The sequence below is a fragment of the Micropterus salmoides genome, unplaced genomic scaffold (assembly GCF_014851395.1).
Source record: "Micropterus salmoides isolate LMB-PRFRI ecotype aquatic unplaced genomic scaffold, ASM1485139v1 Ms_hic_scaffold_18, whole genome shotgun sequence".
In the NCBI taxonomy this organism is placed as follows: Eukaryota; Metazoa; Chordata; class Actinopteri; order Centrarchiformes; family Centrarchidae; genus Micropterus; species Micropterus salmoides.
The window spans coordinates 8,396,645-8,414,046 of NW_024040928.1; the positions used below are offsets into that span (position 1 = coordinate 8,396,645).

At 40.7% G+C, this 17,402-nt stretch overlaps 1 long non-coding RNA gene across 2 annotated transcripts in view; it reads right to left on the minus strand.

Moving 5' to 3' along the window:
• Positions 1-9,072, minus strand: part of LOC119908458 — a 100,320-nt gene extending 91,248 nt beyond the window's left edge. For both annotated transcript variants that reach the window (XR_005445278.1, XR_005445277.1), the window contains exon 1: positions 8,907-9,072. This is a non-coding gene — a long non-coding RNA (uncharacterized LOC119908458). The remainder of the gene's footprint in view (positions 1-8,906) is intronic.
• Positions 9,073-17,402: the final 8,330 nt, after the last annotated feature.

Below are 17,402 nucleotides of genomic sequence, written 5' to 3' on the forward strand. Positions count from 1 at the left end.
AGGCAAGATAAAAAAACAGTCAAGCTAAGCCTCTACGTAACATTTTGTTTGAATATACTGTGTTTTGTCTTAATAGACGTATTAATCAAATGATGAAAGACATTTGAATATCTGACTGTACTGCCTGACTAAAGCTGTGGTTTGTGTTTAAAAACTGAAAAAAGGGAAAGACTGCAAGATGAGGGAACGAGAAGGAAATGAAAGCAGCATGGAGTGAAAGAAAGAGGGAGATGAAGTATGAACCTGAGGAGTGAAAGCATCATCGGGCGTGAAAAGGCGGGTAAGATAAAGGAGCATGACGGAAATGAAAAGGCTGTACTGAAAGTAAGAGGGAGATGGAGTGTGAATGTAAAAGAGGGAAACATCACTGAGAGGTGCAGGCTAGGAAAAAGTGAGGGACGTGTAAAGACAGAGACAGAAAAGGAGAAGAAGGGAGACACGGACGGGTTTAATAACAGCTGCGTACTGTAGATGCCAGCAGAGGCTCGGGCTGGACAGGGAAGCTTGACACTGACTGGGTGACATCAGACTTTAAGCTTATATAAAAGGCGTCTGTCATATTGCTTGGGCATGACTGCCGCTGACTGCAAATACAAGAGAATACATTCAGAATAGCAATTAGCTGCTTGATGTACAGTTTTATGTGGTGTGAAATTGGGTTTTTCAGGTGTTATTTCTCACTGCATTCACCATAATTTACTCAAGGACTGTCACACAGTGCAAACCAGCTGCCAGTCTCATAATTGGGAAAATTCAGCAGAGGATGGATAATATGCTAATATGCTGGAGTGTATATATTTTTTGTCCCCCTGCTTACAGTGACTCTGCCGGTTAGTCAGGCATGTATGACACAGAGCAAAAATGCCATCCAATTTCCTTTTTTTCGACTGGAAAAGGCACCTCACTATCAAACATCTCTCTGAGCCTGTCAAAACAGATTGCTCTGACACACTGGTTTGACACAAGCAAGGGCACCCTCCACTCCTCAGAGAGGTTTGGTAGAAGATACAGAGACGTAGAGACAGACAGCGCTCATAAAACCTCCATTCACTGACAAACCCGATACCCCATGGGAGAGGATGCTGACAAATTGACATAACTTTACTGTATCTGTCGGTATTTCTCATTTTCTGATGCAATAACCCTCACACTACACACTGGCAAACAGCAGAGATAACACTCAGTTTCTGACACCCATGGCCTTTTGTGATAGGTTAGTTAGATGAATTAGACACAGAGACACACACACACACACACACACAAACACATCCTCATACACTTCATTCTGCCTATGTCATCAAATGTGGTGTTAAATTTGCTCTCGGTGCAGGAATACACTCAACCTGTCACCATAGCAGCTGCGTGGGGTGATTGCAATCACGCAATCAGTGGAGGCTCGTGGGAAATAAGCTTGAAAGAATGAGCTCCCCTGAGAAACAGAAAAGACAGACAGAGGAATGGAGACAGGGAGGAAGACGGACAGAGTGAGAGAGAAAAGAGCTGAACAGAGACAACGAAGGAGGGAGAATCAGAGTAACCTTTTCTCTGCAGTGACATGAATAAAGTACTGGACTTTGCATGTTTGCTGCTCGTCAGAATTTAAATGCCACTCCTGTCAGGGAGAAAATACATGTATAAATAGTATGAATTGTCTAACAACAAGCATGCCAAATTAATAATGGAACCAATGACTTGCATTATTGCAACCCCTAACGAGCAAACAGTGGTACTGTCATTTACTACAGAACTGCACTTAAGGTACTTCTACTTTACCTGAGTATTTCCATTTTATGCTACTCTAAAATTTGTACTCCACTACAATTGAGAGGAAATATTCTATGTTTTAATACTTTTTCTGACAAAGCCAAAGTGAAACTCTGTAAGAAAGTTTCATTCAAAATCTCATTTGTAACACTACTAACTAAAATTCAAGCCTTGGAACATAGTCTCTAAATAGTGTGCCGTGTGGCTCTCTTCATCTTCTTTTTTTTTTTTAAATGGTTAAATATTGTTTTTATTCATTATTTCTATTTTTAGCTACATTTAACAAACACAATTTCCCATAAGTCCCACACGACTACAGGTTACATGTTGCAGCTCTACAAAAGGCGAGTCAATGTGTGAGTCGAGGGCAGCAGGACAGGATAGTTGTCACAAACAGGGAAATTAGTACTTTTACCTGAGTAAATGCTCTAAAACAGTAGCGGGTAAACCACAACAGGAATGAAAATGAATAGCCAAGAAGTGGTAGGCTACTTACTAATAAAAGACAAAAATGCCTCGCTAAAAAAACTAAAGCTCTTGAGGCCTTTTTCTTTAAAGCACACATGTAGTCCACGGTGCCCCTGGTTGTCTGTGTAGTACTTTCCGCCAGCGTGGGGGGGAGAACAGCAGCAGAGTTCCCTGTTGTGCAGAGCGTAGCCCTGGGGGCTTGGAGGTGCAGGTTGTTGCTTGACCTGCCAGTGGAGGATTGTAGGATAATAAGCTCTCTGCGTTATCGGGCGGGATGTTTTTTGTCGACTGTAAAGGCAGCAGAGAGGTTTTAAATTCAGTCCTGGAGGAGACAAACTCCCACCTTACCCAATCTTTTACAATTCCATGATGCAACACTCCTACTTATGCCCTAAGCTTGTATTTCTCTGCTTCTTTCAACCCTCTTTTATATCTCACTCTCACCAACTCTGTCTGCCTTTCTCATACATTAGCCCTCTGTGGGAATAAACTGAATGAGTGAACCTGACTGTCTGAGTGAGTCTACTGTTCAGCTCATTCCCCCTCCGTATCGCTCCACATTAGCCTCATTGCATTTCCTCGCCCTTCCTTCCCTCTGGGTGTCAAATTAGCCTTTACGCCCCGAGCTGCTGCGAAACATGACAACACGATGTACCCCTTCACCCGGCTGAGCCCATCTCCCTGTCAAACTTTTCATTCCCATAAGCCCTATGCGTCACCGGCTCACCTTTCACCACCCTGCCCTCCACCTCTCCCATCGCTCTGTCCCCAGCAGCTACCCCCAGCTGCACAAGAGAGCCATATTTAGCATAAGCTGTGGAAAATGAAAATGCTCTGTTGGAAGATGTCATCGCTGTGTGTTAGTGGGTGAAGTTTCACACTGGGGCCCGGGGTGTGTGTTCTCGCAACTACATGGCTCAAACCGACCAGATGCTCCATGGGGGGATGAAAGCGCAAGCATAGCAGTTTCACAGCGCTGCTATTAGTTCACGCTTCACGAGAGGAGGAAGAGGGAGGAGGAAGGAGAAGTAGTAACACATAGTGCCTTTAGAGAAATGGAAACCACAACAAAGCTGTAGATCAGCAGGGCTCCTGTGCAAATAAATAGACACCCAGTATGCCTTTCTGTGGTCATTTGTCTTCCCATGTCTTACCTTGTTAGCTACTCTGAGGAATACAGCGCATTTCTCAGTAAATGATCCCACAAATTTAAAGAAGTGGGTCTGGTTTGATAGAAGTTGATCCTCTCTCTCATCCTGTGAGCAGTATAGGATCATGCCTCTCAGTGAAAGCAGAGTGGTTCAGTCAGCCATAGCACAGTCAATAGAAGTGCAAGCAGAGTGGAACTATTATGGCCTCAGGCCTTGCTTTTCCTTGCCCTGTAGTGCACCCAGGTTATCATTGCCCAATAAAAACAAACTGATAAAGATAATCTCCAGCACTGAATATTGGGGAGGAACACTGAGGCCCAAAAAAAAAAAAAAAACCAGCCAATTCCAGAGAGTTAATTAGGATTCGTATGACTGGCTGCAGAGGGTGTGGATGAGCAATGTGCAGCTCTCCGATAAAGACGATTGGCTCTATTTATTGTTGTTTCCTCAGCGCCCCCCCCCCCCCGCAAAAAAAACTTGTTCTCAGGCTCGGTCGATTAATGAGCTGATTGCCCGATTCATTAATCCGATTACTGGCCAAATTCTCTGTTATCTCAGTTTGGATACACGACATTACAGGAAAGACATGCGTGTTATCTTGCTGGGGGGTAATGGTAATTGCGCGTGCACATGTTTCAAGTGTGCATGCAAAAGAGATTATTTTAATTTAGACAACAAAACTCAGAATAGTAGAATTATTAAACAAAAGCAATTCTTTGGGGATCTTGTTGTCATGTTGTTCAGCTTTGTATGCTGGCAGCGCTCTCTGCCAGCATTTAATCGGCATCGGCCGTTTATAACAGCACATATATGATTATTAAAAAAGAAACCTAGAGTCAGATCCTTCACTCATGTCATGGGTGTTGCATAGTTTGCCTGCCAGAGGGCGACCAGCTACAGCTCCCTGTTATCTACACTGCCTCACCACAAAAACCACAGAAGAAAACAATCAGCTGACCAGAGTTTACCGGAGCTTACACGCAGCATTTAGAATCACGCAGAGGGCTGTGTGAGCGGTTAGTTGGTCTTTTGTCAAGTTAATTACATGACTTTAATAATTATAATAAAAACAGACCCAACAGACCCAGACTCACAGTAGTTTAATGTTACAGTAGTTGGGTGCTGAAAGTTACGCTGCTGGACAGACGTAACTGTGCATTAATTTCATTACATTTGTCTCTAGATCATCACTTCTAAATATTCTCTAAAATCACGTAACGTTACAGCAGCTCACGCTGCCTGTTGCTAAATTAGCCACAAAGCCAATGCCGTGTTTATCAGTGGAGGAGCACTAACATTAAAGCCATTAAACTATAGTTTCTGACATATTCTAAATATATCTTCAGGCCGCCTGTCTGCAGTTAGTCGGCGTGTTTGAAATGATTAAGCCAGAGCGGACATGTAAATAAATGTGAGCTAAACAAGAATCACGGCTTCCTGTAACTCCTCTTTTTGTGACATTGTAGATGTGAAACTCTGTAGTCAGAGCCGTAACGGCTCTGGTTGTAGTTATAACGTTAGTTAAATGAAATCTCAAAGTTCAAACATTCCTGTAGTATTAGATGCATTCAACAGCAGCTCACTGTATCCTAGACGGCATGATTTATACCGATGGTGGTTAAATGGTTTCACGTAGCTTTGGTTAGAATTAAAGAGTGCTGGTAAAGGGATGAACTAGATGTGAATATGCTACATTGAAATTATGGCAGATTATGTGTAAAGTGAAATACACATGCTTATTCTCTCTCTGTTTACAGACAGCTGAAGTTGCACCTTCCAGTAGCAAATATTTATTGATGTGCAATTGTTTACATGTTCACTTTTTGAGACTAATCAATTTTATTACCATAATCCATTCAGGAAAAGGTTTTATAGCCCACATACACACTAGTTTTCAATACTGGCCTGTTCTAAGTGTAGTTTATACAGTAAAGGGGTCTACTATCCAAATCATTCTTAATATCAAAATATTGGCTCATAAATTGGCTCTTTTTCACTTTAATATCGGCATCGGCCCCCAAAAACCCATATCGGTCGGGCTCTAGTGGACATGTAACCATGCTACTCTCTAAAACTGAGCTAACACTGTGCTAGGTTCGGAAGGAGCTAAGTGATATAAACTGTAGCCATTAAAGGAAGTATCAGGGCAGGTAACTTGTAATCAGTAACTTTTACTCACATAAATTTGCAAGCAACATAATTGTATAACATGTATGGAAAAAAAAAATTGGGCCCTTTAAAATAAATTAGTCTTTGGGTTTTTCCTTCGTTTACCTTTGTCCATTTTGTGATAATTTTTTTATTCATCAATCCACTGTCAAAAGTTCTCTGTTGTGTGTGTTTGTCACCAGTTCTGACAGTTTCCTTGTTTAAATGGAAAGTTGGATGAATTTCGTGTAGCAGCACAGGCGACTGGTACCATCCTACCACCAAGTGGAGTAAACAATGTGTCGGTCTGCGTCTCTTCAAAATCACACTGGGAGGCTCGCTATCGATGGACGGGATCTTCCAAGTAGTTCTCACTCTGTCCATAAGACCTGACCTGTTTTTTTGCAAACAGGGCTTTAAAATGTTGTTCTCTATATCTATAGGTTGTACAACAATCATACTAAAGCATAACAACCATTGTGACAACCTGCACCTCTCAGGTTGCACCACTCATGAACACCGCCCATTCATACTCACTCTGTAGGCAGACCTCCTATTCGTTCAGCGTTGGCGCCAACATGGAGTCTGTCCAGATAACGAAAGCGTGGAAATACTGAAAAGTTTGTGTGTTCTCTAAGCAACACACTCAGTATAGTTGAACAGTAATAGTAAGGCCATTTAATCCCTTCCTCGTTCACATACTGCAACAGAACAACGTTCCCGTACATCAGCCCCCTTCTTCATCAGCACCTCAGCAATAACCTCCAAACAACAAGCCACCCAAAATACCAAAACCATCGCCATCAAACCGGTCCAGATCCCATTAACAGTCAGGCAGGTCGTAAGTTCCGCAAAACCTTTTTTTCTCCCCTTCTATTTTTGGAGCAGTGTGCCTATGTTTTTTTTTTTTGTACTGGATGAACACAGCTTTTGTTATTTGCAGCCTTCTTTTCTTTTTGCTACTGAGGACGATTGATTACTGAATTGCTTTTGAACTGAACTGAACTGCTTTCTGGATTGAAATGAACTGAACCCTGAGTGGTAATCTGAGTGAGTTGTGTTTATTGTTTTGTGGTACAGTTTTGTTAATACAATTTGTTGCATTTCATAGTTGAGTTGTGGCTTTCATTATTGTATTCAATGTGAGGGTCTATAGTATAAAATATGTACTATTTGTGACATTTGGTGGGTTAAAACATAATTCTGCATTAGGGATGAAACGGTATGAAAATTTCATATCACGATTATAGTGACCAAAATTATCACGTTTATCAGTATTATCACGGTATTGTAAAAATGTGCCAAAAAATATTAAAATGTACTGTACACACTGAAACCATTTCAACAAGTTTTGTATTGAAAACTACAAATACAATTGCCATTTTGTTTGCATAAAAAATAAAACAGCAAATACCTTTTGTAAACATATGACAATCATCTAAGTGTGCATTATCAAGATTTTGTAATTTATATTATATAGGTAATACAATGACCCCGTGGACAATTACATGAAAACAAATAAGTCTTTAGAAGACACTGATAGTAAGTGCAATGAGCCCAACAACTGACATAAATACAGAGGAGTCTGTAGCATTTCTAGATATGCTGGTTGGTTGACTAAACTGCGTAACGTATTATGTGCAGTGGACAAATAGACTCTGCCGACCTACACAGCAACAGAACGTGTAGCGTTTTTACAAGAGCAGCTAACACTGAGAGCTTCAGTTTACAAGCTGTTAGCAAGTCAGACAGACAAACCAAAGCTAAAAGTTAACTCACCCTGCGTTCACTATAAGGTTATTTTCTTCAATCATGTTACCCTCAGCACTCTCATAGAAACTAAAATACGACCGACTTCAGAGTGAAAATCTCTGCTGCGCTGTCTTCCGCCGTGTTGTCATTGACCCACACAAACCCACGTTGCATTCTGCACATGCGCACCTGCTTCTGGGAGACGCTGGACAGTGTTTGCCGTGAGATTATAATAGCGCGGTTAACCGTACCCAGTTATCATGGTAATTAAAATGTGTACGGTAATAATAACCGTAACAAAACAGCTGATAATGAATCAACTGAAATAACATCAAGCTACTATTATTTCTGTATTAGGAAAAAGTGTAGGCAGTACAGGCTCTACATAACTTAGTCAGTGTTTCCCACAGGATTTTAAGAGACTATGGCGGTTAATCGTTGTTGTTCTATATTTTTATATTTTCTCATTTGATATATTTATGTATACAATATTCTCTTGTTTAATGTTTTTCGGCAATCCTAAATTAAATAATAGAAAATAGAATTAGTAAGTAATTTCCCTAACATTTTATTACACTTTTAATGGACACATGTAAAATGTTTTCTTGCTTTCTCTGAATATAATCCAATTAATCTTATTTCCATACTGTATAGACACCTTGTTTTGAAAACCGGACTTTGTCACATGTGTATCCTCCTTGCTCAATTCATCAAGTGGACCCAATTTGATAAATAATGTTGTATGTGATTCTCATATGGCGTAACATGAAGACTTCACAGTCTCTCTTCAGGTAGGACTCTCATACTGCAACACTTGTCTTTGTAAAGAGATAAACTGACAGGATAAAGTCGCTAACCTGCCTGTCAGCTCGCTCTGATCCGTTTCAGTGGATTTACCATAAAGGCTTGAATACGTGTGCACTCCATATTTAGGAGCGGCTAGCTTAATCGCCTTCTCAGAAACGAGTGACAGAAACAGACTGTTAACGTTACCTCAAAAGAAAAGCGGTTGTCTAGAGTCGGATGCCAAAGTGTGTGAGCGTGCGAACTTACTGCAGCGCCCACGGCAGAATTTTAACAGTAAGGTTAAATATTTCCACACGCAACATTATAATAAAATCATCATAAAAACACATGTTTTTTCATAACCTTCCCTTCAATAGCAGTGTAGTGTACGGTAATTCACCCAGCTACTCTTTAAAGCTGATGATACACGGAGCATCTTCCAGAGCAATGGTGCTGGGCAATGTTGCCGTCAATGTTGTTGGTAATTGAGTACAGATTACTATAGTAATAACCCCCTCCCCAGCCCGCCGCTATCCGTACATAGTCAGACTTGCCACCAGCAACGTTGCACAGCAATATTGCTTAAAAAGTTGCCTCTTGTATCATCAGTTTAACACAAAGCAAATGAACATAAATGCAGATGAGCTCCGCTAACTTGAATATCAGCTTAGTCTTTTCCGTTGTACTGTGCTGCTAATTACAATTAAAAACTTTAAATCACTATCAGCAATCAATTTCTGGGTCATGAACATTCCCATAACAGCCAATACACATACTGGCAATGCAGCGCTGCAGTTAGAAATAACGTTATTAGCATCATGCAGTTTGCTAGCTTACCGAGACGAATAGAGGTGGAAAATGGGATTTTTCCAAACTCCCGGTTGCTCCTCCTTATCCTGTCTTCTGTGTTGGTTCGTTAGCTTGCTAATACACTCACTTTTATTTACTTTAAATCTGTTAATTTCCTCTCTTTTCTACTGTCACCATCAAGCACGTTCCTCTGGTCTCTCTCACATAACGTTACACATGCGCAGGGTCGCGCAAGATCACGCAGTTACGTCGTGACCTGTCAATCAAGTTCAGCTAGGAGGGGGAACTATCATCCCAGATTGGCTGATTTCTCTAAAGGGACATTACTTTATTTTAAAACCGTTCAAGTTCTTTTAACCCTGTATTGTCACTGGGTTACAGGCAATTATAGGCACTATTGCTGAAAATAAACACATTTTTTATGCGCAGTCTGTAGAAGGTAGCAACCAGAGACTTCTGCTGTCAGATGCCTATTCACCCTCCACATTGAGCTCCCAGCACAGTGAACACCAGCAACCTTCCACTCAAAGTCTTAATCACCACCACTCTCACAACTGTTCAAAATGTTGTAAAACAAACTTTAAACCTCTTGCTTTACCTTTATTTTGTGTTTCTTTCACACACACTTTGACATGACCACTGTTGGAGGACAGCTTCCAAAACTTGCAGTTGCGCTATGTCAAACGTAAATGTCTGAACTTTCAAATACCATTACAGAAATGAAAAGAAAGGTTGGAAATACAAGACGGTGTAGTGATCTGTAATTATAAAAAACTGTTGAAAAGTCACAGACAAAATTGAACATAAAGCCCAGTAAACTCCCCATCAACATCAAGCTTGTTCTTGACATTTAAATTCCCCTTAGAGGGGGTCTGCAGGTCTTTGTCATTGCAAGTGATGTTTCTATCGACTCGCCGTTCATACTGCCACTAGCCCTCTCACTGGAGCGCTAATCAATGCACGCTAATGCCTCTATTATAATCCATGCTCACAAATTAAGGTTGCATTGATCAACAGGCCTTAGGTTGCAACACTGTGGAGCAGTGTGAGGTACTGAAGGGACATTTCTGGACAAAGCAAACAAAGACTCGCAAAGGAAGTAAGAGAGGGTGACACGAGCCTAATATGGTAACCGGGTGTGTGTTGTTTCTCGATCTTTAACTTGTAGCCTTTCCCCGAGGTTTTTGAGTATGCGTTATTGCTGTTGGTTTAGAGGGGGTGAGAGAACGCATGTGTGCCAATCAAAGGTGTGCTGGATTTTAAATACCGCTGAGCTTTGGGGCGCTCAGTGAAGAAATTGCTGCAAGTGTTTTTCGAACAAAACAGAATTGCATCAGTAAGCCTGTTTGAGCATCGACATACATCTAGTTTTTCTTACATGTTCAGGGTGAAATACATAAGTGTTGATTTGGATGTACTGGTACTGCAGATTAACACTGCAGCTCTGATCGTCTCTGCCCTTTAGCAAAAGTGAGCTAAAGTCTCATCTAACAGCTAAAGGCTGTGCTATATTTATTTTACATCAGTGTTGTGCAGGGACAAAATCCAAAAAAGAGCAGGTTTGTACTCTCAAACTCTTTTGTGTTCACCAGTAGACTCATTAAATCATCTGTGTGAGCCAGTTCTTTTCAAGAGGAGACATCCATTAGTTTACACATTCAACAATGTGTATGTACTGTTTAACAAATCAGTTAATAGATCATCATCAAAAAACAGGCATGAGATAGATGATACTATGTGAATATAAAGTAATGAACACATGGTAATATTGTTGTCAGCTACCTAACTAGAGTCTTGTTTATGTGGCAGAGCAATAATCCCCATGTGCTGATATTCATCTTTAGAACTCTGATTACATAAATACATGATCCTGTTCTTGTTTCTTATCATGCTCTGTCTGACAGCCAGTCTTGCTCTGCATCTGCTTCCTGTCTCTCTCTACTCTCAGCTCTCCCATTTTCTTTCTCTTTTACCTGGAGGCCTGTAATTTAAACACCTACTCAGCTCCCTCTCCATTTGAAAGGCTGACCAGGGCAAACACACCTAGAAAATGAGAACAGAACATGATGGAGTAGTAAGAAATGCACAATGTCACGTAGAGTTGTCAGTAATACACCTGTGAACATTTGCAGAATAGACTTGCAGAATGTAGAAGTCACGGTATCTGATATCTGGATCTTAATATAGTGTAAGACCTCCTTATCATTTAATACTGGACAATATACTTCATACAATACAACTGCATATATATTCACACAATGCAATGTAATAATGTAAGACCATACAATATAATACAATACTTGTCTTATAGGACATACAATACTTGTATCTTACTCAAGAAACCTTGCCTATTACACTTCCAGATCCACTGAACATTACCACTGTACATTAATATTACTTACTAAGTATTCATTGCTCTCTGCTTCTTCATTGGCATCTCCCTCACTCTTTCCTTATTTTGTTAGTTGTCTAGACAAGTTTTAGTTTTACCATTTTTTTAGTATATGGATTTTGGTATCTTTACAAAATTTACATGTAGCTCCATCCAAGTTCAACCTGAGCAGAGGCCTGATCAACCGAAAACAATGTGTGCATGTGCAGGAACTCTAAAGCTGCTTTTATTAACAAATGACAACATGTAATGTCAAGGGGGTCGCCAGTGATGAGTAACCAACTCTCCACACCTCTATGGACTATTGTAGTGTCTTTAAGTTAATTTCTTTTTACGACCCGTAACTTCATGTTTGCCTGCGATGGACTGCCGATCTGTCCAGGGTGTACCCCGCCTTTCGCCCAATGTCAGCTGGGATTGGCTCCAGCCCCCCCGTGACCCTGTATGCAGGACAAGTGGTTGACGATGGATGGATGGATGGAACTTCATGTTCTAGTCACTCTGACTGCTCTCATCAACCTGCTTCCCTGCAGCAACACGTTTTCACTGTTGTTTTCAAGGTCTGTTAAGCCACTATAAACTACCTGCCAGAGATGGGGACTCGAGTTTGAGACTTGCACTCGAGTCCGACTTAAGTCGCACACAATGTGACTTAAGAATCGACTTGAGACTGGTCCTCAAAAGACTCCAGACTTGACTCGGACTCGAGGTGCAGGACCCGTGAACAATGTTTATTTTTAGGAAACGTCTGATGAGCTTGCTGTTATTCTCCTTCCTGCGTTACCTATAACCTGCCTACGTAACACATACTACGTATCTGCTGCATGCAGCCACACGTGAGAGAGGGAATCAAACACCGGCAGCTGCTGTTCCATTCATCATAAACTTTGGCTTTAAAACTTAATATAACAAGACCCAATCACAGAATCACTGCACGCAAAATAAGTTAGTAACCTGAGGTTAGTGAACATGTTTAGCTCAGCATTGGTCATCTAACGTTAGCTTGCTTCTTGCTTTAACTACTACCTACGGGAGTTTAGGTCCGACTATTGTTCGTTATGAAAAAATAAATGAGCGTTTGTTTGCTTGCCAAACTTGTGGTAGACGATTAATGTAATCATTTCCATCACATGAATTATTAACGGTGGCTGCAAACAGGTTACAGGTTTAGTTAGTTATAACGTTACACTGGTTTGAGAGTCGGGTGGGGGTTGACTTACAGTAGTTGCAGCTGTCATTAATGGCATTGCACATTACATGGTTGTGCTCTGTAAATAAAAAAAGAGACTTGACTTTGACTCTAGCTCAAAGACTTGTGAGCATCTCTGCTACCTGCTAAGCACCACTCAACAGACAGTTAGCAACTAGCTAGCGAACATAGTGAATCATTTAGCATATTCAGGAGTTGGTGGGGACAAAAACAGAGCTAAAAGGAGAGTGAATATTGGATTTACATTCTTCAGGTGGCCAGAAACATGATTCCAAATGAATACTAATGTGTCAGGATTGCTGGGTGTGCAAATCAGAAGTGAGCCCAAACGCATGACACTGTAGAACATACAACAAACTTGTAGAACATACAACAAACGACTGAGCATACATGCGACAATGACCGGACAAAGACTGAGGGGAAAAAAGCAAAGATATATACACAGGGTTAACGAGCTGGGAGGAGGTACACAGGTGAGGGACATGAGGCTAACGAGACACAGGCCGGCAGAGAGAGAAAGAGAGAGCAGAGGAAAACAGAGACACTGCATGCAGGCAGATACTGAAGAGGGAACAGATATAACACAAGTACTCAACACGGACCATATCAAAGTGAGTAGTAACAGACCAGAATAATAATAACAAACTAATCCAGACACAAGCAGACAGATACTGAATAAACTAACACCAACAAGGAAACTGACTGAGGCAAAGATTAAACAGAACTCAGAGTAGACATGGCAAAACAACACCGAAGCACACAGACCAGGAGCAAACACTTAAGACATGAACAAAGGTATAGGACAAGAACTAAGACACAAGACAAGACAGATACTAAGTAACTAAAAGACGCGGATGAATAAAATAATAAGCAAGGCTACACAGAAATTTGAGCAGAATGATCAAAATCAGATAAATAATGAAACTGGCAGGGAACATGAATTGACAACTCGCAAACAGACAGAACCCAAGCATGATGGTACAGAACTAATGCAAGTGAGACAGGAACAGAACTGAACAAGTACTAAGGCAGACACAGAGATAACGGGACAGATCAGAACCACCACACAGACCAAGCAGAAGACAGAACCGCATAGACCAACTCCCCAAGACCTTAACAGACAGGACCAAATCAAAACGCTGACTAAATAACAGATACAGAAAAGACTACAAATAACAGGACTGACTGAGAACCAAATAAACAGCAGAGCAGATACGCCCACAGTGTGACACTAATGTTGCTCTGGGTCTACTTGATGCAAAGGCAACTGTTTGCTAACAACTTTATAAAGTGAAAAAAATGTCAGTGTTGCAGCATTTTCCACTGTCCCCTTAGTTCTGATACATAATAACATGTACAGGTAATTATATATATATAACACATTCCAGCTAGCTGATGTGCTAGCTATGACATGTAGCTACACAGCCTGAAATACATACATAAAAGTATAGGAATTCTCTTTATCTTCTCTTTAGACAGCTCCAATTATTGTATTACCACCATTATCTCACAGTCAAGACACTTAATTTACATCTTCCTCTCAGGCTTGCTAGCTGCTCATTTCCACATCTGTCTTTCCATTCTTTTCCCTTTCTCCCTCAATCTTTCTCTCGCACTCTGCCTTTTCTGTGGTGACATTAATTACAAAGAGGAGCAAGTGAAGGCACTCATTGCTTCAGCATTACAGCGGGCATATTCAGCAAATGCACAACCTGATGAAGTGTCCACATGACACTGCACCGTGATTTATCACTTATTTCTGCCACAGTGCTTAGGCAGATAACTCTTAATCTACGCCATTTACTGTCACAACATGTCTTACATACAGCGAGGTGATGGTGTCATTTCTATTGGTGCAGACTCAGTTTGTGTGTGTGTGTGTGGAATGACCTCAAACAATATAAGGATCTGAGCTCAAAGAAAGCTTATATAAATGTCTGAATGGCATGCCGCACAAAAATATTATATAGTGCGGTTACAAAATATGAGAAGTAACATTATGCACATGATTGGCCTTTTTTCTAAGACACACATCTATCATGTGTATGTGCCAGTGGGCAATAAGCATGTGTATACAGTTCAGTTGAGTTGGTCTTTATTTCTCAGGCAAAAATTCTAGGCAAAAACTTTTCTCAAAATGCAAGACAACTTTTAGTGATTTAGTGATTTTTATTTAGAGCTTAATGTCAGTGAGTCCCTTCACAAAGAGAAAATGTTGTGAAATGATGTTTCATCTGTATGTAACATGACATATGGAGGGGAAATCACAGAAAGAGTAGCCATGTGAATGCAAGCCTTTATAAGTGAGCGTAAAATCTGTAAAAAGTTATGACGGATATCACAGTCACTTTCTTGAGGCGTTGAGGGTAAAGATGGAAAAATATAAGACAGGGGAAATCTAATGGGAGTTCTGATAGAAACAGAGACAGACAAACTACAGAAAGAGAATGAATGTGATTTAGGAATGAGTGAAACACAGCAAAAGCAATGTAGACACTCAAATCTGATTGAGAATCGAACAAAAAGACGATAAGAGGAGGAAAGACTAGCATAAAAGCGTGTGCTTTATCAGTTTAAATTAGTCTGAAATCAGAGATGGCAGGAGAGTCTCTAATCCTTACTCCCTTAGGCCTTGAATCACCTGCCATCCACAAAGTCACCGTCCATCCCACAGGAAAACACTCATTACAGGCTGCCATTACGTTTGACTGCATCTCTCTCCATAACCTTGAAACACTGTTCACTCAGCCAAAAACACTTCAATCCAGCGGGAGACCCGGGTCAATTGAGTCAATGTCGAGTGACTCCTTTCCCCCAAAGGAACAGCAATTGACATGTTTTGTTTTTTTAGGGTCGAGAATGTTACAAGGACAAGTTCAGGTGTATCACATGGGAACATAAAGTGGTGGGTGTAACTGTGCATTTATCTCAGGAGAGCCAGCCGAGGGAATCAAACCTCAATTGAAAATGCTGAAGACTTTCAAGATGTCCTTAATGATTGTTTTTGTATTTCTTTCCAACTATGTCATCCCCTCTTTCTTTCGGATTTCACTGTTCACTCCGATTTTCTTATTTGATACAGTTATTTGTGAGGATTAGAGATCAGTTGGGACCTAAAACATAGAAATTTTTAAAACATCATTGCACCATTTTCCTCCTCCCATAAACAATTTCATACTAAAAACAGCCTTGTCTTTAAATAATTGAAAGAACACCTTTCAGCTACTGCCAGTTAGAAATATGTGTACTCATTTGAAATGCACAGCACAGTACTCAAATCTTTAGTGTATATAGGAGAACATTATTATTACCGAATTTCATTGGATGTGACTTTCCACACCACTCTGTCAGTGCTGACACCTAATAATAAATCTAATCTGCATTTTTCAGCTATTTTATTTGTAATGGAAAATCTGGCAAAAATACAGCAGGGAGCAACTGATGTTTAGGGAGACTGATCACAGAGGAGGGGAGCTAGCTAATTTCATGCCTTGTATTTTTCTGTCATGCATGGCCAATTCTCGGTTCAGGCTGGCGCAATGAAATGCATGCCCTGTGATCTTCCACAGTCCCTCTTTGCCTTGGCCTTGAATGGTGGAGCCTGAGCTATGTCTATGTGGGGAGGTCTTGCAAATCCATATTACGGGTTGCTTTCTTACAGTGCTAATTCAGACAGAGTCTGATAAAACCAAAGGGAGACAGTAGTGGCAGTCCCATTTGGGGCCGCTACCCTTGACTGGCTCTGAGATGTAAATGGCTATCTACCCCCACCTTCCAACGTGCCTGGTCTTGCTCCATTTGTCATTTAATACATTTGACTGAATGCACCAGTAGGCTGTAAAATACATATGAAAAATCCTCCTCATCATGCTATAAAAATAAGACAGTTTTAAATTAATAGTTTGGCATTTTGGCATATACACTCATTTACTTTCTTGCCAATAGATAAGACATTTGAAGACACTCTCATGTATGATGAATATGTGGCTGGATCCAGAAGCCAGTTAGCTTAGCTTAGCTTAGCTTAGCTTAGCTTAGTTTAGCTTAGCATAAAGAGGAATCAGAGGGGGGATAGCTAGCCTGGCTCTGTCCAAAGACGACAAAAACATCTGACATAGTGAAAACAGCTGTTAAAACATGGACACAGCTTTTACTGTGATTGGCACATTGCGGCTTTTGGAATGTGGGATTTGTAGTTTTTGAACCAAGGACAGACACACAATACAATAGCACCGCCCACAAAACCCAAGCCACTGCAGACACACGCGCGCTCCACCTCTGAACAAAGCCTGTGTGCAATGTTAGCAAGCCAGCTAAAATGACAAAACATATAAGTTTGGAGGTTAGTGGGCTACGTACTACATCTCCAGCCCCTGTGTCAAGCTAACATTTACCAGACCACTCTGTTAACTCCAGACAGACAGACAGACCAAAATGACATCAACTCATCTGACTCTTGTCAAGACAACAAACAAGCCAACCCCAAAGTGTTGAAGTGATGGACAAGTAAATGTAATTACTTAATTTCAAATTGTAATCCCCTACCCTTTGCTACTGAAAAAAGGATTCACAACACTGCAGTGTTTCACTAATAGATGCATTATTGCCCAACATCGTTAATTAGTGAGCTTTAGAGGTGCTGGTAGGTGTATTTTGTTTACTTTGGTCAGAGCCAGAACCCTTTCCCCCTGCTTCCAGTCTTTATGCTAAGCTATTAAGGTAATCAGCTGCTGGCAGTAGCTTATGTGGTGTCAATCTTCTACTGTAACTCTCTGCAAGAAACTGAAGAAGCATATTGCCTAAAATGTCTGAATATTCTTGAACCCAACATTTTTGACATATGCATTTCTCTAAATAATCAGTTAACATAAAGTCTTTGGACTAATGATATTACCAAGGGCTTGCGTTGCATGAGCCAACA